The sequence below is a fragment of the Astyanax mexicanus genome, chromosome 7 (assembly GCF_023375975.1).
Source record: "Astyanax mexicanus isolate ESR-SI-001 chromosome 7, AstMex3_surface, whole genome shotgun sequence".
NCBI lineage: Eukaryota > Metazoa > Chordata > Actinopteri > Characiformes > Acestrorhamphidae > Astyanax > Astyanax mexicanus.
Genome location: NC_064414.1, coordinates 10,896,794 through 10,922,940, shown reverse-complemented (window position 1 = coordinate 10,922,940; position 26,147 = coordinate 10,896,794). Strand labels below are relative to the sequence as shown.

The following is a 26,147-nucleotide window of genomic DNA, read 5'->3' as shown; positions in this document are numbered from 1 at the left end:
GCAACACCTTAGCAACCACCCTGGATACCATAGCAACACCTTAGCAACCGCCTAGCAACACCTTAGCAACCACCTAGCAACACCTTAGCAACCACCCCAGATACCATAGCAACACCTTAGCAACCGCCTAGCAACACCTTAGCAACCACCTAGCAACCACTTAGCAACACCTTAGCAACCACCCCGGATACCATAGCCACACCTTAGCAACCACTTAGCAACACCTTAGCAACACCATAGCAGATACCAGCCAGCACTGCAATCACACTCGCAGTTTCTGCAGGAACTGCAATCTAGTTATTATTATTATTCCACCTGTTTTTTGTCCGGTTAACTAGTGCCGCAGTTTTCGAAATATCGACTTCGTTCAAAAGAGAAAACGTGCGTCCATATCGGGAATGGTGGGCTTGTATACAGCTTTCCGATCGGACTTACGTTTTTCGTAAAAACTTCGTAAGTACGCGTTTTTTTGACCATTGAAAATGAATGGGCAGAACTTTGCACGCCCGTGGACGTCGCAATTTTTGAAATACGAAGATGAAACCAATTGAGGACCTGTAGAACTTATTGAGCTCTTTCCGAAAATATGCGTTACGAAAAGTTACGTCGTACGGATTTCGTACGATTGTCGTACGAAGTGGCCCCATTGGAATGAATGGGGCCAATCGGAGGACGGCAGCTAGATCGAAGGACAGGTAGCTAGAACTCCAGTACTGTGTGTAATGGAGCAGCTATGGGATAAAACAGCATTAGGTCAAAAGTTTGGACACCCCGGCCCCCCAGTACTGTGTGTAATGGAGCAACGGGTCAAAAGTTTGGACACCCCGGCCCCCCAGTACTGTGTGTAATGGAGCCACGGGTCAAAAGTTTGGACACCCCCGAACGGCCAGAGCAACCTAGCGTGCATAGCTGATTGATGTATTTGCACGTTGCGTAGCAACGTGCAAACACCATTTAATCAAATTTATGCATATACATCACCTAGCAACCACTTAGAAACACCATAGCAACCACCCTGGATAACATAGCAACACCTTAGCAACCACCTAGCAACTGCTTAGTAGTGACCTACCAACCACTTAGCAACACCAAAGCAACCACCCTGGATACCATAGCAACACCTTAGCAACTGCCTAGCAACACCATAGCAACCACCTAGCAACCATCTAGCAACACCTTAGCAACCACCCCGGATACCATAGCAACACCTTAGCAACCGCCTAGCAACACCCTAGCAACCACCTAGCAACCACCTAGCAACACCTTAGCAACCACCCCGGATACCATAGCAACACCTTAGCAACCGCCTAGCAACCGCCTAGCAACACCCTAGCAACCACCTAGCAACACCTTAGCAACCACCCCGGATACCATAGCAACACCTTAGCAACCGCCTAGCAACACCCTAGCAACCACCTAGCAACCACCTAACAACACCTTAGCAACCACCCCGGATACCATAGCAACACCTTAGCAACCGCCTAGCAACACCCTAGCAACCACCTAGCAACACCTTAGCAACCACCCCGGATACCATAGCAACACCTTAGCAACCGCCTAGAAACACCTTAGCAACCACCTAGCAACCACCTAGCAACACCTTAGCAACCACCCCGGATACCATAGCAACACCTTAGCAACCGCCTAGCAACACCCTAGCAACCACCTAGCAACACCTTAGCAACCACCCTGGATACCATAGCAACACCTTAGCAACCACCTAGCAACACCTTAGCAACCACCCCGGATACCATAGCAACACCTTAGCAACCGCCTAGCAACACCCTAGCAACCACCTAGCAACCACCTAGCAACACCTTAGCAACCACCCCAGATACCATATCAACACTTTAGCAACCGCCTAGCAACACCCTAGCAACCACCTAGCAACACCTTAGCAACCACCCCGGATACCATAGCAACACCTTAGCAACCGCCTAGCAACACCTTAGCAACCACCTAGCAACACCTTAGCAACCACCCCGGATACCATAGCAACACCTTAGCAACCGCCTAGCAACACCTTAGCAACCACCTAGCAACACCTTAGCAACCACCCCAGATACCATAGCAACACCTTAGCAACCGCCTAGCAACACCTTAGCAACCACCTAGCAGCCACTTAGCAACACCTTAGCAACCACCCCGGATACCATAGCCACATCTTAGCAACCACTTAGCAACACCTTAGCAACACCATAGCAGATACCAGCCAGCACTGCAATCACACTCGCAGTTTCTGTAGGAACTGCAATCTAGTTCCACCTGTTTTTTGTCCGGTTAACTAGTGCCGCAGTTTTCGAAATATCGACTTCGTTCAAAAGAGAAAACGTGCGTCCATATCGGGAATGGTGGGCTTGTATACAGCTTTCCGATCGGACTTACGTTTTTCGTAAAAACTTCGTAAGTACGCGTTTTTTTGCCCATTGAAAATGAATGGGCAGAACTTTGCACGCCCGTGGACGTCGCAATTTTTGAAATACTAAGATGAAACCAATTGAGGACCTGTAGAACTTATTGAGCTCTTTCCGAAAATATGCGTTACGAAAAGTTACGACGTACGGATTTCGTACGAATGTCGTACGAAGTGGCCCCATTGGAATGAATGGGGCCAATCGGAGGACGGCAGCTAGATCGAAGGACAGGTAGCTAGAACTCCAGTACTGTGAGTGTATGGAGCAGCTATGGGATAAAACAGCATTAGGTCAAAAGTTTGGACACCGCGGCCCCCCAGTACTGTGTGTAATGGAGCCACGGGTCAAAAGTTTGGACACCCCGGCCCCCCAGTACTGTGTGTAATGGAGCCACGGGTCAAAAGTTTGGACACCCCGGAACGGCCAGAGCAACCTAGCGTGCATAGCTGATTAATTTATGCATATACATCACCTAGCAACCACCTAGAAACACCATAGCAACCACCCTGGATACCATAGCAACACCTTAGCAACCGCCTAGCAACACCATAGCAACCACCTAGCAACCATCTAGCAACACCTTAGCAACCACCCCAGATACCATAGCAACACCTTAGCAACACCCTAGCAACCACCTAGCAACACCTTAGCAACGACCCCGGATACCATAGCAACACCTTAGCAACCGCCTAGCAACACCCTAGCAACCACCTAGCAACCACCTAGCAACACCTTAGCAACCACCCCGGATACCATAGCAACACCTTAGCAACCGCCTAGCAACACCCTAGCAACCACCTAGCAACCACCTAGCAACACCTTAGCAACCACCCCGGATACCATAGCAACACCTTAGCAACCGCCTAGCAACACCCTAGCAACCACCTAGCAACCACCTAGCAACACCTTAGCAACCACCCCGGATACCATAGCAACACCTTAGCAACCGCCTAGCAACACCTTAGCAACCACCTAGCAACACCTTAGCAACCACCCCGGATACCATAGCAACACCTTAGCAACCGCCTAGCAACACCTTAGCAACTACCTAGCAACACCTTAGCAACCACCCCGGATACCATAGCAACACCTTAGCAACCGCCTAGCAACACCCTAGCAACCACCTAGCAACCACCTAGCAACACCTTAGCAACCACCCCGGATACCATAGCAACACCCTAGCAACCACCTAGCAACACCTTAGCAACCACCCCGGATACCATAGCAACACCTTAGCAACCGCCTAGCAACACCTTAGCAACCACCTAGCAACCACCTAGCAACACCTTAGCAACCACCCCGGATACCATAGCAACACCTTAGCAACCGCCTAGCAACACCTTAGCAACCACCTAGCAACCACCTAGCAACACCTTAGCAACCACCCTGGATACCATAGCAACACCTTAGCAACCGCCTAGCAACACCTTAGCAACCACCTAGCAACACCTTAGCAACCACCCCAGATACCATAGCAACACCTTAGCAACCGCCTAGCAACACCTTAGCAACCACCTAGCAACCACTTAGCAACACCTTAGCAACCACCCCGGATACCATAGCCACACCTTAGCAACCACTTAGCAACACCTTAGCAACACCATAGCAGATACCAGCCAGCACTGCAATCACACTCGCAGTTTCTGTAGGAACTGCAATCTAGTTATTATTAGTGTGATTGCAGTAATGCAATCACAGTATTGATCTTCTTAAGTCTTATTCTTCTTCTTCTTCTTCTTCTTATTATTAGTGTGATTGCAGTAATGCAATCACAGTATTGTTCTTCTTAAGTCTTATTCTTCTTATTATTATTAGTGTGATTGCAGTAATGCAATCACAGTATTGTTCTTCTTAAGTCTTATTAGTGTGATTGCAGTAATGCAATCACAGTACTGATCTTCTTAAGTCTTATTCTTCTTCTTCTTCTTCTTCTTATTATTCCACCTGTTTTTTGTCCGGTTAACTAGTGCCGCAGTTTTCGAAATATCGACTTCGTTCAAAAGAGAAAACGTGCGTCCATATCGGGAATGGTGGGCTTGTATACAGCTTTCCGATCGGACTTACGTTTTTCGTAAAAACTTCGTAAGTACGCGTTTTTTTGCCCATTGAAAATGAATGGGCAGAACTTTGCACGCCCGTGGACGTCGCAATTTTTGAAATACGAAGATGAAACCAATTGAGGACCTGTAGAACTTATTGAGCTCTTTCCGAAAATATGCGTTACGAAAAGTTACGTCGTACGGATTTCGTACGATTGTCGTACGAAGTGGCCCCATTGGAATGAATGGGGCCAATCGGAGGACGGCAGCTAGATCGAAGGACAGGTAGCTAGAACTCCAGTACTGTGTGTAATGGAGCAGCTATGGGATAAAACAGCATTAGGTCAAAAGTTTGGACACCCCGGCCCCCCAGTACTGTGTGTAATGGAGCCACGGGTCAAAAGTTTGGACACCCCGGCCCCCCCAGTACTGTGTGTAATGGAGCCACGGGTCAAAAGTTTGGACACCCCCGAACGGCCAGAGCAACCTAGCGTGCATAGCTGATTGATGTATTTGCACGTTGCGTAGCAACGTGCAAACACCATTTAATCAAATTTATGCATATACATCACCTAGCAACCACCTAGAAACACCATAGCAACCACCCCGGATACCATAGCAACACCTTAGCAACCGCCTAGCAACACCCTAGCAACCACCTAGCAACCACCTAGCAACACCTTAGCAACCACCCTGGATACCATAGCAACACCTTAGCAACCGCCTAGCAACACCATAGCAAGCACCTAGCAACCATCTAGCAACACCTTAGCAACCACCCCAGATACCATAGCAACACCTTAGCAACCGGCTAGCAACACCTTAGCAACCACCTAGCAACCACCTAGCAACACCTTAGCAACCACCCCGGATACCATAGCAACACCTTAGCAACCGCCTAGCAACACCCTAGCAACCACCTAGCAACCACCTAGCAACACCTTAGCAACCACCCCGGATACCATAGCAACACCTTAGCAACCGCCTAGCAACACCCTAGCAACCACCTAGCAACCACCTAGCAACACCTTAGCAACCACCCCGGATACCATAGCAACACCTTAGCAACCGCCTAGCAACACCCTAGCAACCACCTAGCAACACCTTAGCAACCACCCCGGATACCATAGCAACACCTTAGCAACCGCCTAGCAACACCCTAGCAACCACCTAGCAACCACCTAGCAACACCTTAGCAACCACCCCGGATACCATAGCAACACCTTAGCAACCGCCTAGCAACACCCTAGCAACCACCTAGCAACACCTTAGCAACCACCCCGGATACCATAGCAACACCTTAGCAACCGCCTAGCAACACCCTAGCAACCACCTAGCAACCACCTAGCAACACCTTAGCAACCACCCCGGATACCATAGCAACACCTTAGCAACCGCCTAGCAACACCCTAGCAACCACCTAGCAACACCTTAGCAACCACCCCGGATACCATAGCAACACCTTAGCAACCGCCTAGCAACACCCTAGCAACCACCTAGCAACCACCTAGCAACACCTTAGCAACCACCCTGGATACCATAGCAACACCTTAGCAACCGCCTAGCAACACCTTAGCAACCACCTAGCAACCACCTAGCAACACCTTAGCAACCACCCCGGATACCATAGCAACACCTTAGCAACCGCCTAGCAACACCTTAGCAACCACCTAGCAACCACCTAGCAACACCTTAGCAACCACCCCGGATACCATAGCAACACCTTAGCAACCACCTAGCAACACCCTAGCAACCACCTAGCAACCACCTAGCAACACCTTAGCAACCACCCCGGATACCATAGCAACACCTTAGCAACCGCCTAGCAACACCCTAGCAACCACCTAGCAACCACCTAGCAACACCTTAGCAACCACCCCGGATACCATAGCAACACCTTAGCAACCGCCTAGCAACACCTTAGCAACCACCTAGCAACCACCTAGCAACACCCTAGCAACCACCCCGGATACCATAGCAACACCTTAGCAACCGCCTAGCAACACCTTAGCAACCACCTAGCAACCACCTAGCAACACCTTAGCAACCACCCCGGATACCATAGCAACACCTTAGCAACCGCCTAGCAACACCTTAGCAACCACATAGCAACCAACTAGCAACACCTTAGCAACCACCCCGGATACCATAGCAACACCTTAGCAACCGCCTAGCAACACCCTAGCAACCACCTAGCAACCACCTAGCAACACCTTAGCAACCACCCCGGATACCATAGCAACACCTTAGCAACCGCCTAGCAACACCCTAGCAACCACCTAGCAACCACCTAGCAACACCTTAGCAACCACCCCGGATACCATAGCAACACCTTAGCAACCGCCTAGCAACACCTTAGCAACCACCTAGCAACCACCTAGCAACCACCTAGCAACACCTTAGCAACCACCCCAAATACCATAGCAACACCTTAGCAACCGCCTAGCAACACCTTAGCAACCACCTAGCAACACCTTTGCAACCACCTAGTAACCACCTAGCAACACCTTAGCAACCACCCCAGATACCATAGCAACACCTTAGCAACCGCCTAGCAACAGCTTAGCAACCACCTAGCAACATCTTAGCAACCACCCCGGATACCATAGCAACACCTTAGCAACCGGCTAGCAACACCTTAGCAACCACCTAGCAACCACCTAGCAACACCTTAGCAACCACCCTGGATACCATAGCAACACCTTAGCAACCGCCTAGCAACACCCTAGCAACCACCTAGAAACCACCTAGCAACACCTTAGCAACCACCCCGGATACCATAGCAACACCTTAGCAACCACCTAGCAACACCTTAGCAACCACCTAGCAACACCTTAGCAGATACCAGCCAGCACTGCAATCACACTCGCAGTTTCTGTAGGAACTGCAATCTAGTTCTTATTATTATTATTATTATTATTATTATTATTATTCCACCTGTTTTTTGTCCGGTTAACTAGTGCCGCAGTTTTCGAAATATCGACTTCGTCCAAAAGAGAAAACGTGCGTCCTTATCGGGAATGGTGGGCTTGTATACAGCTTTCCGATCGGACTTACGTTTTTCGTAAAAACTTCGTAAGTACGCGTTTTTTTGCCCATTGAAAATGAATGGGCAGAACTTTGCACGCCCGTGGACGTCGCAACTTTTGAAATACGAAGATGAAACCAATTGAGGACCTGTAGAACTTATTGAGCTCTTTCCAAAAATATGCGTTACGAAAAGTTACGACGTACGGATTTCGTACGATTGTCGTACGAAGTGGCCCCATTGGAATGAATGGGGCCAATCGGAGGACGGCAGCTAGATCGAAGGACAGGTAGCTAGATCTCCAGTACTGTGAGTGTATGGAGCAGCTATGGGATAAAACAGCATTAGGTCAAAAGTTTGGACACCCCGGCCCCCCAGTACTGTGTGTAATGGAGCCACGGGTCAAAAGTTTGGACACCCCGGCCCCCCCAGTACTGTGTGTAATGGAGCCTTGGGTCAAAAGTTTGGACATCCCAGAGCCCCAGCACTGTGTGTAATGGAGCCACAGGTCAAAAGTTTGGACACCCCAGAGCCCAGTACTGTGTGTAATGGAGCCACGGGTCAAAAGTTTGGACACCCCAGAGCCCCAGCACTGTGTGTAATGGAGCCACGGGTCAAAAGTTTGGACACCCCAGAGCCCAGTACTGTGTGTAATGGAGCCACGGGTCAAAAGTTTGGACACCCCTGAGCCCCAGCACTGTGTGTAATGGAGCCACGGGTCAAAAGTTTGGACACCCCAGAGCCCCAGCACTGTGTGTAATGGAGCCACGGGTCAAAAGTTTGGACACCCCAGAGCCCCAGTACTGTGTGTAATGGAGCCACGGGTCAAAAGTTTGGACACCCCAGAGCCCCAGTACTGTGTAATGGAGCCACGGGTCAAAAGTTTGGACACCCCAGGGCGCCAGTACTGTGTGTAATGGAGCAACTGGTCAAAAGTTTGGGTACCCCGGTCAGCTCTGCAATCACACTCGCAGTTTCTGTAGGAACTGCAATCTAGTTATTATTATTATTCCACCTGTTTTTTGTCCGGTTAACTAGTGCCGCAGTTTTCGAAATATCGACTTCGTTCAAAAGAGAAAACGTGCGTCCATATCGGGAATGGTGGGCTTGTATACAGCTTTCCGATCGGACTTACGTTTTTCGTAAAAACTTCGTAAGTACGCGTTTTTTTGCCCATTGAAAATGAATGGGCAGAACTTTGCACGCCCGTGGACATCGCAATTTTTGAAATACGAAGATGAAACCAATTGAGGACCTGTAGAACTTATTGAGCTCTTTCCGAAAATATGCGTTACGAAAAGTTACGACGTACGGATTTCGTACGAATGTCGTACGAAGTGGCCCCATTGGAATGAATGGGGCCAATCGGAGGACGGCAGCTAGATCGAAGGACAGGTAGCTAGAACTCCAGTACTGTGTGTAATGGAGCAGCTATGGGATTAATCAGCGTTAGGTCAAAAGTTTGGACACCCTGGCCCCCCCCAGTACTGTGTGTAATGGAGCCATGGGTCAAAAGTTTGGACACCCCGGCCCCCCAGTACTGTGTGTAATGGAGCCACGGGTCAAAAGTTTGGACACCCCCGAACGGCCAGAGCAACCTAGCGTGCATAGCTGATTGATGTATTTGCACGTTGCGTAGCAACGTGCAAACACCATTTAATCTAATTTATGCATATAAATCACCTAGCAACCACCTAGAAACACCATAGCAACCACCACAGATACCATAGCAACACCTTAGCAACCGCCTAGCAACACCTTAGCAACCATCTAGCAACCACCTAGCAACACCTTAGCAACCTCCCCGGATACCATAGCAACACCTTAGCAACCGCCTAGCAACACCTTAGCAACCGCATAGCAACCACTTAGCAACACCTTAGCAACCACCCCGGATACCATAGCAACACCTTAGCAACCGCCTAGCAACCACCTAGCAACACCTTAGCAACCACCCCGGATACCATAGCAACACCTTAGCAACCGCCTAGCAACACCCTAGCAACCCCCTAGCAACACCTTAGCAACCACCCCGGATACCATAGCAACACCTTAGCAACCGCCTAGCAACACCCTAGCAACCACCTAGCAACCACCTAGCAACACCTTAGCAACCACCCCGGATACCATAGCAACACCTTAGCAACCGCCTAGCAACACCTTAGCAACCACCTAGCAACCACCTAGCAACACCTTAGCAACCACCCCGGATACCATAGCAACACCTTAGCAACCGCCTAGCAACACCCTAGCAACAACCTAGCAACCACCTAGCAACACCTTAGCAACCACCCGGGATACCATAGCAACACCTTAGCAACCGCCTAGCAACACCCTAGCAACCACCTAGCAACACCTTAGCAACCACCCCGGATACCATAGCAACACCTTAGCAACTGCCTGGCAACACCCTAGCAACCACCTAGCAACACCTTAGCAACCACCCTGGATACCATAGCAACACCTTAGCAACCGCCTAGCAACACCTTAGCAACCACCTAGCAACCACTTAGCAACACCTTAGCAACCACCCCGGATACCATAGCAACACCTTAGCAACCGCCTAGCAACCACCTAGCAACCACCTAGCAACACCTTAGCAACCACCCCGGATACCATAGCAACACCTTAGCAACCGCCTAGCAACACCCTAGTAACCACCTAGCAACACCTTAGCAACATCCCGGATACCATAGCAACACCTTAGCAACCGCCTAGCAATACCTTAGCAACCACCTAGCAACATCTTAGCAACCACCCCGGATACCATAGCAACACCTTAGCAACCACCTAGCAACACCTTAGCAACCACCTAGCAACACCTTAGCAGATACCAGCCAGCACTGCAATCACACTCGCAGTTTCTGCAGGAACTGCAATCTAGTTATTATTATTATTCCACCTGTTTTTTGTCCGGTTAACTAGTGCCGCAGTTTTCGAAATATCGACTTCGTTCAAAAGAGAAAACGTGCGTCCATATCGGGAATGGTGGGCTTGTATACAGCTTTCCGATCGGACTTACGTTTTTCGTAAAAACTTCGTAAGTACGCGTTTTTTTGACCATTGAAAATGAATGGGCAGAACTTTGCACGCCCGTGGACGTCGCAATTTTTGAAATACGAAGATGAAACCAATTGAGGACCTGTAGAACTTATTGAGCTCTTTCCGAAAATATGCGTTACGAAAAGTTACGACGTACGGATTTCGTACGATTGTCGTACGAAGTGGCCCCATTGGAATGAATGGGGCCAATCGGAGGACGGCAGCTAGATCGAAGGACAGGTAGCTAGAACTCCAGCACTGTGTGTAATGGAGCAGCTATGGGATAAAACAGCGTTAGGTCAAAAGTTTGGACACCCCGGCCCCCCAGTACTGTGTGTAATGAAGCCACGGGTCAAAAGTTTGGACACCCCAGAGCCCCAGTACTGTGTGTAATGGAGCCACGGGTCAAAAGTTTGGACACCCCCGAACGGCCAGAGCAACCTAGCGTGCATAGCTGATTGATGTATTTGCACGTTGCGTAGCAACGTGCAAACACCATTTAATCTAATTTATGCATATACATCACCTAGCAACCACCTAGCAACACCTTAGCAACCACCTAGCAACCACCTAGCAACACCTTAGCAACCACCCCGGATACCATAGCAACACCTTAGCAACCGCCTAGCAACAGCTTAGGAGTGACCTACCAACCACTTAGCAACACCATAGCAACCACCCTGGATACCTTAGCAACCGCCTAGCAACACCCTAGCAACCACCTAGCAACCACCTAGCAACACCTTAGCAACCACCCCGGATACCATAGCAACACCTTAGCAACCGCCTAGCCACACCCTAGCAACCACCTAGCAACACCTTAGCAACCACCCCGGATACCCTAGCAACACCTTAGCAACCGCCTAGCAACACCTTAGCAACCACCTAGCAACCACCTAGCAACACCTTAGCAACCACCCCGGATACCATAGCAACACCTTAGCAACCGCCTAGCAACACCTTAGCAACCACCTAGCAACCACCTAGCAACACCTTAGCAACCACCCCGGATACCATAGCAACACCTTAGCAACCGCCTAGCAACACCCTAGCAACCACCTAGCAACACCTTAGCAACCACCCCGGATACCATAGCAACACCTTAGCAACCGCCTAGCAACACCTTAGCAACCACCTAGCAACCACCTAGCAACACCTTAGCAACCACCCCGGATACCATAGCAACACCTTAGCAACCGCCTAGCAACACCTTAGCAACCACCTAGCAACCACCTAGCAACACCTTAGCAACCACCCCGGATACCATAGCAACACCTTAGCAACCGCCTAGCAACACCTTAGCAACCACCTAGCAACACCTTAGCAACCACCCCAGATACCATAGCAACACCTTAGCAACCGCCTAGCAACACCTTAGCAACCACCTAGCAACCACTTAGCAACACCTTAGCAACCACCACGGATACCATAGCCACACCTTAGCAACCACTTAGCAACACCTTAGCAACACCACAGCAGATACCAGCCAGCACTGCAATCACACTCGCAGTTTCTGTAGGAACTGCAATCTAGTTATTATTATTATTATTCCACCTGTTTTTTGTCCGGTTAACTAGTGCCGCAGTTTTCGAAATATCGACTTCGTCCAAAAGAGAAAACGTGCGTCCTTATCGGGAATGGTGGGCTTGTATACAGCTTTCCGATCGGACTTACGTTTTTCGTAAAAACTTCGTAAGTACGCGTTTTTTTGCCCATTGAAAATGAATGGGCAGAACTTTGCACGCCCGTGGACGTCGCAATTTTTGAAATACGAAGATGAAACCAATTGAGGACCTGTAGAACTTATTGAGCTCTTTCCGAAAATATGCGTTACGAAAAGTTACGACGTACGGATTTCGTACGATTGTCGTACGAAGTGGCCCCATTGGAATGAATGGGGCCAATCGGAGGACGGCAGCTAGATCGAAGGACAGGTAGCTAGAACTCCAGTACTGTGAGTGTATGGAGCAGCTATGGGATAAAACAGCGTTAGGTCAAAAGTTTGGACACCCCGGCCCCCAGTACTGTGTGTAATGGAGCCACGGGTCAAAAGTTTGGACACCCCGGCCCCCCAGTACTGTGTGTAATGGAGCCACGGGTCAAAAGTTTGGACACCCCCGAACGGCCAAAGCAACCTAGCGTGCATAGCTGATTGATGTATTTGCACGTTGCGTAGCAACGTGCAAACACCATTTAATCTAATTTATGCATATAAATCACCTAGCAACCACCTAGAAACACCATAGCAACCACCACAGATACCATAGCAACACCTTAGCAAACGCCTAGCAACACCTTAGCAACCACCTAGCAACCACCTAGCAACACCTTAGCAACCTCCCCGGATACCATAGCAACACCTTAGCAACCGCCTAGCAACACCTTAGCAACCGCATAGCAACCACTTAGCAACACCTTAGCAACCACCCCGGATACCATAGCAACACCTTAGCAACCGCCTAGCAACCACCTAGCAACACCTTAGCAACCACCCCGGATACCATAGCAACACCTTAGCAACCGCCTAGCAACACCTTAGCAACCACCTAGCAACACCTTAGCAACCACCCCGGATACCATAGCAACACCTTAGCAACCGCCTAGCAACACCCTAGCAACCACCTAGCAACCACCTAGCAACACCTTAGCAACCACCCCGGATACCATAGCAACACCTTAGCAACCGCCTAGCAACACCTTAGCAACCACCTAGCAACCACCTAGCAACACCTTAGCAACCACCCCGGATACCATAGCAACACCTTAGCAACCGCCTAGCAACACCTTAGCAACCACCTAGCAACCACCTAGCAACACTTTAGCAACCACCCCGGATACCATAGCAACACCTTAGCAACCGCCTAGCAACACCCTAGCAACCACCTAGCAACCACCTAGCAACACCTTAGCAACCACCCCAGATACCATAGCAACACCTTAGCAACCGCCTAGCAACACCCTAGCAACCACCTAGCAACACCTTAGCAACCACCCCGGATACCATAGCAACACCTTAGCAACCACCTAGCAACACCGTAGCAACCACCTAGCAACCACCTAGCAACACCTTAGCAACCACCCCGGATACCATAGCAACACCTTAGCAACCGCCTAGCAACACCTTAGCAACCACCTAGCAACCACCTAGCAACCACCTAGCAACACCTTAGCAACCACCCCAAATACCATAGCAACACCTTAGCAACCGCCTAGCAACACCTTAGCAACCACCTAGCAACCACCTAGCAACACCTTAGCAACCACCCCGGATACCATAGCAACACCTTAGCAACCGCCTAGCAACCACCTAGCAACACCTTAGCAACCACCCCGGATACCATAGCAACACCTTAGCAACCACCTAGCAACACCTTAGCAACCACCTAGCAACACCATAGCAGATACCAGCCAGCACTGCAATCACACTCGCAGTTTCTGTAGGAACTGCAATCTAGTTATTATTATTATTATTCCACCTGTTTTTTGTCCGGTTAACTAGTGCCGCAGTTTTCGAAATATCGACTTCGTTCAAAAGAGAAAACGTGCGTCCATATCGGGAATGGTGGGCTTGTATACAGCTTTCCGATCGGACTTACGTTTGAATGGGCAGAACTTTGCTAACACCCTAGCAACCACCTAGCAACACCTTAGCAACCACCCCGGATACCATAGCAACACCTTAGCAACCGCCTAGCAACAACCTAGCAACCACCTAGCAACACCTTAGCAACCACCCCGGATACCATAGCAACACCTTAGCAACCGCCTAGCAACACCCTAGCAACCACCTAGCAACACCTTAGCAACCACCCCGGATACCATAGCAACACCTTAGCAACCGCCTAGCAACACCTTAGCAACCCCCTAGCAACCACCTAGCAACACCTTAGCAACCACCCCGGATACCATAGCAACACCTTAGCAACCGCCTAGCAACACCCTAGCAACCACCTAGCAACCACCTAGCAACACCTTAGCAACCACCCCGGATACCATAGCAACACCTTAGCAACCGCCTAGCAACACCCTAGCAACCACCTAGCAACCACCTAGCAACACCTTAGCAACCACCCCGGATACCATAGCAACTCCCTAGCAACCACCTAGCAACACCTTAGCAACCACCCTGGATACCATAGCAACACCTTAGCAACCGCCTAGCAACACCGTAGCAACCACCTAGCAACACCTTAGCAACCACCCCGGATACCATAGCAACACCTTAGCAACCACCTAGCAACAGCTTAGCAACCACCCCGGATACCATAGCAACACCTTAGCAACCGCCTAGCAACCACCTAGCAACACCTTAGCAACCACCCCGGATACCATTGCAACACCTTAGCAACCACCTAGCAACACCTTAGCAACCACCTAGCAACCACTTAGCAACACCTTAGCAACCACCCTGGATACGATAGCAACACCTTAGCAACCACTTAGCAACACCTTAGCAACACCATAGCAGATACCAGCCAGCTCTGCAATCACACTCGCAGTTTCTGTAGGAACTGCAATCTAGTTAGTGTGATTGCAGTAATGCAATCACAGTATTGTTCTTCTTAAGTCTTATTCTTCTTCTTCTTATTATTATTATTATTATTAGTGTGATTGCAGTAATGCAATCACAGTATTGATCTTCTTAAGTCTTATTCTTCTTCTTCTTCTTCTTCTTATTATTATTATTATTATTATTATTATTATTATTATTCCACCTGTTTTTTGTCCGGTTAACTAGTGCCGCAGTTTTCGAAATATCGACTTCGTTCAAAAGAGAAAACGTTCGTCCATATCGGGAATGGTGGGCTTGTATACAGCTTTCCGATCGGACTTACGTTTTTCGTAAAAACTTCGTAAGTACGCGTTTTTTTGCCCATTGACAATGAATGGGCAGAACTTTGCACGCCCGTGGACGTCGCAATTTTTGAAATACGAAGATGAAACCAATTGAGGACCTGTAGAACTTATTGAGCTCTTTCCGAAAATATGCGTTACGAAAAGTTACGACGTACGGATTTCGTACGAATGTCGTACGAAGTGGCCCCATTGGAATGAATGGGGCCAATCGGAGGACGGCAGCTAGATCGAAGGACAGGTAGCTAGAACTCCAGTACTGTGAGTGTATGGAGCAGCTATGGGATAAAACAGCATTAGGTCAAAAGTTTGGACACCCCGGCCCCCCAGTACTGTGTGTAATGGAGCCATGGGTCAAAAGTTTGGACACCCCGGCCCCCCAGTACTGTGTGTAATGGAGCCACGGGTCAAAAGTTTGGACACCCCCGAACGGCCAGAGCAACCTAGCGTGCATAGCTAATTGATGTATTTGCACGTTGCGTAGCAACGTGCAAACACCATTTAATCTAATTTATGCATATAAATCACCTAGCAACCACCTAGAAACACCATAGCAACCACCACAGATACCATAGCAACACCTTAGCAACCGCCTAGCAACACCTTAGCAACCACCTAGCAACCACCTAGCAACACCTTAGCAACCTCCCCGGATACCATAGCAACACCTTAGCAACCGCCTAGCAACACCTTAGCAACCGCATAGCAACCACTTAGCAACACCTTAGCAACCACCCCGGATACCATAGCAACACCTTAGCAACCGCCTAGCAACCACCTAGCAACCACCTAGCAACACCTTAGCAACCACCCCGGATACCATAGCAACACCTTAGCAACCGCCTAGCAACACCTTAGCAACCACCTAGCAACCACCTAGCAACACCTTAGCAACCACCCCGGATACCATAGCAACACCTTAGCAACCGCATAGCAACCACTTAGCAACACCTTAGCAACCACCCCGGATACCATAGCAACACCTTAGCAACCGCCTAGCAACCACCTAGCAACCACCTAGCAACCACCTAGCAACACCTTAGCAACCACCCCGGATAACATAGCAACACCTTAGCAACCGCCTAGCAACACCTTAGCAACCACCTAGCAACCACCTAGCAACACCTTAGCAACCACCCTGGATACCATAGCAACACCTTAGCAACCGCCTAGCAACACTCTAGCAACCACCTAGCAACCACCTAGCAACACCTTAGCAACCACCCCGGATACCATAGCAACACCTTAGCAACCGCCTAGCAACACCTTAGCAACCACCTAGCAACCACTTAGCAACACCTTAGCAACCACCACGGATACCATAGCAACACCTTAGCAACCGCCTAGCAACACCCTAGCAACCACCTAGCAACCACCTAGCAACACCTTAGCAACCACCCCGGATACCATAGCAACACCTTAGCAACCGCCTAGCAACACCCTAGCAACCACCTAGCAACCACCTAGCAACACCTTAGCAACCACCCCAGATACCATAGCAACACCTTAGCAACCGCCTAGCAACACCCTAGCAACCACCTAGCAACACCTTAGCAACCACCCCGGATACCATAGCAACACCTTAGCAACCGGCTAGCAACACCTTAGCAACCACCTAGCAACCACCTAGCAACACCTTAGCAACCACCCCGGATACCATAGCAACACCTTAGCAACCGCCTAGCAACACCCTAGCAACCACCTAGCAACCACCTAGCAACAGCTTAGCAACTACCCCGGATACCATAGCAACACCTTAGCAACCGCCTAGCAACACCCTAGCAACCACCTAGCAACCACCTAGCAACACCTTAGCAACCGCCTAGCAACACCCTAGCAACCACCTAGCAACCACCTAGCAACACCTTAGCAACCACCCCGGATACCATAGCAACACCTTAGCAACCACCTAGCAACACCTTAGCAGATACCAGCCAGCACTGCAATCACACTCGCAGTTTCTGCAGGAACTGCAATCTAGTTATTATTATTATTCCACCTGTTTTTTGTCCGGTTAACTAGTGCCGCAGTTTTCGAAATATCGACTTCGTTCAAAAGAGAAAACGTGCGTCCATATCGGGAATGGTGGGCTTGTATACAGCTTTCCGATCGGACTTACGTTTTTCGTAAAAACTTCGTAAGTACGCGTTTTTTTGACCATTGAAAATGAATGGGCAGAACTTTGCACGCCCGTGGACGTCGCAATTTTTGAAATACGAAGATGAAACCAATTGAGGACCTGTAGAACTTATTGAGCTCTTTCCGAAAATATGCGTTACGAAAAGTTACGACGTACGGATTTCGTACGAATGTCGTACGAAGTGGCCCCATTGGAATGAATGGGGCCAATCGGAGGACGGCAGCTAGATCGAAGGACAGGTAGCTAGAACTCCAGTACTGTGAGTGTATGGAGCAGCTATGGGATAAATCAGCGTTAGGTCAAAAGTTTGGACACCCCGGCCCCCCCCAGTACTGTGAGTAATGGAGCCATGGGTCAAAAGTTTGGACACCCCGGCCCCCCAGTACTGTGTGTAATGGAGCCACGGGTCAAAAGTTTGGACACCCCCGAACGGCCAGAGCAACCTAGCGTGCATAGCTGATTGATGTATTTGCACGTTGCGTAGCAACGTGCAAACACCATTTAATCTAATTGATGCATATACATCACCTAGCAACCACCTAGAAACACCATAGCAACCACCCCGGATACCATAGCAACACCTTAGCAACCGCCTAGCAACACCCTAGCAACCACCTAGCAACCACCTAGCAACACCTTGGCAACCATCCCGGATACCATAGCAACACCTTAGCAACCGCCTAGCAACACCCTAGCAACCACCTAGCAACCACCTAGCAACACCTTAGCAACCACCCCAGATACCATAGCAACACCTTATCAACCACCTGGCAACACCTTAGCAACCACCTAGCAACCACCTAGCAACACCTTAGTAACCACCCCAGATACCATAGCAACACCTTAGCAACCGCCTAGCAACACCTTAGCAACCACCTACCAACCACTTAGCAACACCTTAGCAACCACCCCGGATACCATAGCAACACCTTAGCAACCGCCTAGCAACACCCTAGCAACCACCTAGCAACCACCTAGCAACACCTTAGCAACCACCCCGGATACCATAGCAACACCTTAGCAACCACCTAGCAACCGCCTAGCAACACCCTAGCAACCACCTAGCAACCACCTAGCAACACCTTAGCAACCACCCCGGATACCATAGCAACACCTTAGTAACCGCCTAGCAACACCCTAGCAACCACCTAGCAACCACCTAGCAACACCTTAGCAACCACCCCGGATACCATAGCAACACCTTAGCAACCGCCTAGCAACACCCTAGCAACCACCTAGCAACCACCTAGCAACACCTTAGCAACCACCCCAGATACCATAGCAACACCTTAGCAACTGCCTAGCAACACCTTAGCAACCACCTAGCAACACCTTAGCAACCACCCCGAATACCATAGCAACACCTTAGCAACCACCCCGGATACCATAGCAACACCTTAGCAACCGCCTAGCAACACCCTAGCAACCACCTAGCAACACCTTAGCAACCACCCCGGATACCATAGCAACACCTTAGCAACCGCCTAGCAACACCTTAGCAACCACCTACCAACCACTTAGCAACACCTTAGCAACCACCCCGGATACCATAGCAACACCTTAGCAACCGCCTAGCAACACCCTAGCAACCACCTAGCAACCACCTAGCAACACCTTAGCAACCACCCCGGATACCATAGCAACACCTTAGCAACCACCTAGCAACCGCCTAGCAACACCCTAGCAACCACCTAGCAACCACCTAGCAACACCTTAGCAACCACCCCGGATACCATAGCAACACCTTAGTAACCGCCTAGCAACACCCTAGCAACCACCTAGCAACCACCTAGCAACACCTTAGCAACCACCCCGGATACCATAGCAACACCTTAGCAACCGCCTAGCAACACCCTAGCAACCACCTAGCAACCACCTAGCAACACCTTAGCAACCACCCCAGATACCATAGCAACACCTTAGCAACCGCCTAGCAACACCTTAGCAACCACCTAGCAACACCTTAGCAACCACCCCGGATACCATAGCAACACCTTAGCAACCACCCCGGATACCATAGCAACACCTTAGCAACCGCCTAGCAACACCCTAGCAACCACCTAGCAACACCTTAGCAACCACCTTAGCAGATACCAGCCAGCACTGCAATCACACTCGCAGTTTCTGCAGGAACTGCAATCTAGTTATTATTATTATTCCACCTGTTTTTTGTCCGGTTAACTAGTGCCGCAGTTTTCGAAATATCGACTTCGTTCAAAAGAGAAAACGTGCGTCCATATCGGGAATGGTGGGCTTGTATACAGCTTTCCGATCGGACTTACGTTTTTCGTAAAAACTTCGTAAGTACGCGTTTTTTTGACCATTGAAAATGAATGGGCAGAACTTTGCACGCCCGTGGACGTCGCAATTTTTGAAATACGAAGATGAAACCAATTGAGGACCTGTAGAACTTATTGAGCTCTTTCCGAAAATATGCGTTACGAAAAGTTACGACGTACGGATTTCGTACGAATGTCGTACGAAGTGGCCCCATTGGAATGAATGGGGCCAATCGGAGGACGGCAGCTAGATCGAAGGACAGGTAGCTAGAACTCCAGTACTGTGAGTGTATGGAGCAGCTATGGGATAAATCAGCGTTAGGTCAAAAGTTTGGACACCCCGGCCCCCCCCCAGTACTGTGTGTAATGGAGCCATGGGTCAAAAGTTTGGACACCCCGGCCCCCCAGTACTGTGTGTAATGGAGCCACGGGTCAAAAGTTTGGACACCCCCGAACGGCCAGAGCAACCTAGCGTGCATAGCTGATTGATGTATTTGCACGTTGCGTAGCAACGTGCAAACACCATTTAATCTAATTGATGCATATACATCACCTAGCAACCACCTAGAAACACCATAGCAACCACCCCGGATACCATAGCAACACCTTAGCAACCGCCTAGCAACACCCTAGCAACCACCTAGCAACCACCTAGCAACACCTTGGCAACCATCCCGGATACCATAGCAACACCTTAGCAACCGCCTAGCAACACCCTAGCAACCACCTAGCAACCACCTAGCAACACCTTAGCAACCACCCCAGATACCATAGCAACACCTTAGCAACCGCCTGGCAACACCTTAGCAACCACCTAGCAACCACCTAGCAACACCTTAGTAACCACCCCAGATACCATAGCAACACCTTAGCAACCGCCTAGCAACACCTTAGCAACCACCTACCAACCACTTAGCAACACCTTAGCAACCACCCCGGATACCATAGCAACACCTTAGCAACCGCCTAGCAACACCCTAGCAACCACCTAGCAACCACCTAGCAACACCTTAGCATCCACCCCGGATACCATAGCAACACCTTAGCAACCACCTAGCAACCGCCTAGCAACACCCTAGCAACCACCTAGCAACCACCTAGCAACACCTTAGCAACCACCCCGGATACCATAGCAACACCTTAGTAACCGCCTAGCAACACCCTAGCAACCACCTAGCAACCACCTAGCAACACCTTAGCAACCACCCCGGATACCATAGCAACACCTTAGCAACCGCCTAGCAACACCCTAGCAACCACCTAGCAACCACCTAGCAACACCTTAGCAACCACCCCAGATACCATAGCAACACCTTAGCAACCGCCTAGCAACACCTTAGCAACCACCTAGCAACACCTTAGCAACCACCCCGGATACCATAGCAACACCTTAGCAACCACCCCGGATACCATAGCAACACCTTAGCAACCGCCTAGCAACACCCTAGCAACCACCTAGCAACACCTTAGCAACCACCCCGGATACCATAGCAACACCTTAGCAACCGCCTAGCAACACCTTAGCAACCACCTACCAACCACTTAGCAACACCTTAGCAACCACCCCGGATACCATAGCAACACCTTAGCAACCGCCTAGCAACACCCTAGCAACCACCTAGCAACCACCTAGCAACACCTTAGCAACCACCCCGGATACCATAGCAACACCTTAGCAACCACCTAGCAACCGCCTAGCAACACCCTAGCAACCACCTAGCAACCACCTAGCAACACCTTAGCAACCACCCCGGATACCATAGCAACACCTTAGTAACCGCCTAGCAACACCCTAGCAACCACCTAGCAACCACCTAGCAACACCTTAGCAACCACCCCGAATACCATAGCAACACCTTAGCAACCGCCTAGCAACACCCTAGCAACCACCTAGCAACCACCTAGCAACACCTTAGCAACCACCCCAGATACCATAGCAACACCTTAGCAACCGCCTAGCAACACCTTAGCAACCACCTAGCAACACCTTAGCAACCACCCCGGATACCATAGCAACACCTTAGCAACCACCCCGGATACCATAGCAACACCTTAGCAACCGCCTAGCAACACCCTAGCAACCACCTAGCAACACCTTAGCAACCACCCCGGATACCATAGCAACACCTTAGCAACCGCCTAGCAACACCCTAGCAACCACCTAGCAACACCTTAGCAACCACCCCGGATACCATAGCAACACCTTAGCAACCGCCTAGCAACACCCTAGCAACCACCTAGCAACACCTTAGCAACCATCCTGGATACCATAGCAACACCTTAGCAACCGCCTAGCAATACCTTAGCAACCACCTAGCAACATCTTAGCAACCACCCCGGATACCACAGCAACACCTTAGCAACCACCTAGCAACACCTTAGCAACCACCTAGCAACACCTTAGCAGATACCAGCCAGCACTGCAATCACACTCGCAGTTTCTGCAGGAACTGCAATCTAGTTATTATTATTATTCCACCTGTTTTTTGTCCGGTTAACTAGTGCCGCAGTTTTCGAAATATCGACTTCGTTCAAAAGAGAAAACGTGCGTCTATATCGGGAATGGTGGGCTTGTATACAGCTTTCCGATCGGACTTACGTTTTTCGTAAAAACTTCGTAAGTACGCGTTTTTTTGCCCATTGACAATGAATGGGCAGAACTTTGCACGCCCGTGGACGTCGCAATTTTTGAAATACGAAGATGAAACCAATTGAGGACCTGTAGAACTTATTGAGCTCTTTCCGAAAATATGCGTTACGAAAAGTTACGACGTACGGATTTCGTACGAATGTCGTACGAAGTGGCCCCATTGGAATGAATGGGGCCAATCGGAGGACGGCAGCTAGATCGAAGGACAGGTAGCTAGAACTCCAGTACTGTGAGTGTATGGAGCAGCTATGGGATAAAACAGCATTAGGTCAAAAGTTTGGACACCCCGGCCCCCCAGTACTGTGTGTAATGGAGCCATGGGTCAAAAGTTTGGACACCCCGGCCCCCCAGTACTGTGTGTAATGGAGCCACGGGTCAAAAGTTTGGACACCCCCGAACGGCCAGAGCAACCTAGCGTGCATAGCTAATTGATGTATTTGCACGTTGCGTAGCAACGTGCAAACACCATTTAATCTAATTTATGCATATAAATCACCTAGCAACCACCTAGAAACACCATAGCAACCACCACAGATACCATAGCAACACCTTAGCAACCGCCTAGCAACACCTTAGCAACCACCTAGCAACCACCTAGCAACACCTTAGCAACCTCCCCGGATACCATAGCAACACCTTAGCAACCGCCTAGCAACACCTTAGCAACCGCATAGCAACCACTTAGCAACACCTTAGCAACCACCCCGGATACCATAGCAACACCTTAGCAACCGCCTAGCAACCACCTAGCAACCACCTAGCAACCACCTAGCAACACCTTAGCAACCACCCCGGATACCATAGCAACACCTTAGCAACCGCCTAGCAACACCCTAGCAACCACCTAGCAACCACCTAGCAACACCTTAGCAACCACCCCGGATACCATAGCAACACCTTAGCAACCGCCTAGCAACACCCTAGCAACCACCTAGCAACCACCTAGCAACACCTTAGCAACCACCCCAGATACCATAGCAACACCTTAGCAACCGCCTAGCAACACCCTAGCAACCACCTAGCAACACCTTAGCAACCACCCCGGATACCATAGCAACACCTTAGCAACCGGCTAGCAACACCTTAGCAACCACCTAGCAACCACCTAGCAACACCTTAGCAACCACCCCGGATACCATAGCAACACCTTAGCAACCGCCTAGCAACACCCTAGCAACCACCTAGCAACCACCTAGCAACAGCTTAGCAACTACCCCGGATACCATAGCAACACCTTAGCAACCGCCTAGCAACACCCTAGCAACCACCTAGCAACCACCTAGCAACACCTTAGCAACCGCCTAGCAACACCCTAGCAACCACCTAGCAACCACCTAGCAACACCTTAGCAACCACCCCGGATACCATAGCAACACCTTAGCAACCGCCTAGCAACACCTTAGCAACCACCTAGCAACCACCTAGCAACACCTTAGCAACCACCCCGGATACCATAGCAACACCTTAGCAACCGCCTAGCAACACCTTAGCAACCACCTAGCAACCACCTAGCAACACCTTAGCAACCACCCCGGATACCATAGCAACACCTTAGCAACCGCCTAGCAACACCCTAGCAACCACCTAGCAACCACCTAGCAACACCTTAGCAACCACCCCGGATACCATAGCAACACCTTAGCAACCACCTAGCAACACCTTAGCAACCACCCCAAATACCATAGCAACACCTTAGCAACCGCCTAGCAACACCTTAGCAACCGCCTAGCAACACCTTAGCAACCACCTAGCAACACCTTAGCAACCACCCCGGATACCATAGCAACACCTTAGCAACCGCCTAGCAACACCTTAGCAACCACCTAGCAACCACTTAGCAACACCTTAGCAGCCACCCCAGATACCATAGCAACACCTTAGCAACTGCCTAGCAACACCCTAGCAACCACCTAGCAACCACCTAGCAACACCTTAGCAACCACCCCGGATACCATAGCAACACCTTAGCAACCACCTAGCAACACCTTAGCAACCACCTAGCAACACCATAGCAGATACCAGCCAGCACTGCAATCACACTCGCAGTTTCTGTAGGAACTGCAATCTAGTTCCACCTGTTTTTTGTCCGGTTAACTAGTGCCGCAGTTTTCGAAATATCGACTTCGTTCAAAAGAGAAAACGTGCGTCCATATCGGGAATGGTGTGCTTGTATACAGCTTTCCGATCGGACTTACGTTTTTCGTAAAAACTTCGTAAGTACGCGTTTTTTTGCCCATTGAAAATGAATGGGCAGAACTTTGCACGCCCGTGGACGTCGCAATTTTTGAAATACGAAGATGAAACCAATTGAGGACCTGTAGAACTTATTGAGCTCTTTCCGAAAATATGCGGTACGAAAAGTTACGTCGTACGGATTTCGTACGATTGTCGTACGAAGTGGCCCCATTGGAATGAATGGGGCCAATCGGAGGACGGCAGCTAGATCGAAGGACAGGTAGCTAGAACTCCAGTACTGTGAGTGTATGGAGCAGCTATGGGATAAAACAGCATTAGGTCAAAAGTTTGGACACCCCGGCCCCCCAGTACTGTGTGTAATGGAGCCACGGGTCAAAAGTTTGGACACCCCGGCCCCCCCAGTACTGTGTGTAATGGAGCCACGGGTCAAAAGTTTGGACACCCCCGAACGGCCAGAGCAACCTAGCGTGCATAGCTGATTGATGAATTTGCACGTTGCGTAGCAACGTGCAAACACCATTTAATCTAATTTATGCATATAAATCACCTAGCAACCACCTAGAAACACCATAGCAACCACCACAGATACCATAGCAACACCTTAGCAACCGCCTAGCAACACCTTAGCAGCCACCTAGCAACCACCTAGCAACACCTTAGCAACCTCCCCGGATACCATAGCAACACCTTAGCAACCGCCTAGCAACACCTTAGCAACCGCATAGCAACCACTTAGCAACACCTTAGCAACCACCCCGGATACCATAGCAACACCTTAGCAACCGCCTAGCAACCACCTAGCAACACCTTAGCAACCACCCCGGATACCATAGCAACACCTTAGCAACCGCCTAGCAACACCTTAGCAACCACCTAGCAACACCTTAGCAACCACCCCGGATACCATAGCAACACCTTAGCAACCGCCTAGCAACACCCTAGCAACCACCTAGCAACCACCTAGCAACACCTTAGCAACCACCCCGGATACCATAGCAACACCTTAGCAACCGCCTAGCAACACCCTAGCAACCACCTAGCAACCACCTAGCAACACCTTAGCAACCACCCCGGATACCATAGCAACACCTTAGCAACCGCCTAGCAACCACCTAGCAACCACCTAGCAACCGCCTAGCAACCACCTAGCAACCACCTAGCAACACGTTAGCAACCACCCCGGATACCATAGCAACACCTTAGCAACCGCCTAGCAACACCTTAGCAACCACCTAGCAACCACTTAGCAACACCTTAGCAACCACCCCGGATACCATAGCAACACCTTAGCAACCGCCGAGCAACACCCTAGCAACCACCTAGCAACACCTTAGCAACCACCCCGGATACCATAGCAACACCTTAGCAACCGCCTAGCAACACCCTAGCAACCACCTAGCAACACCTTAGCAACCACCCTGGATACCATAGCAACACCTTAGCAACCGCCTAGCAACACCTTAGCAACCACCTAGCAACCACTTAGCAACACCTTAGCAACCACC

The 26,147-nt window shown here is 50.0% G+C and overlaps 1 protein-coding gene across 3 annotated transcripts in view; it reads left to right on the top strand.

The window, feature by feature from the left end:
- Positions 1 to 26,147, top strand: part of zmp:0000000755 (phosphofurin acidic cluster sorting protein 1) — a 95,735-nt gene that overhangs the window by 66,106 nt on the left and 3,482 nt on the right. The window lies entirely within an intron of this gene.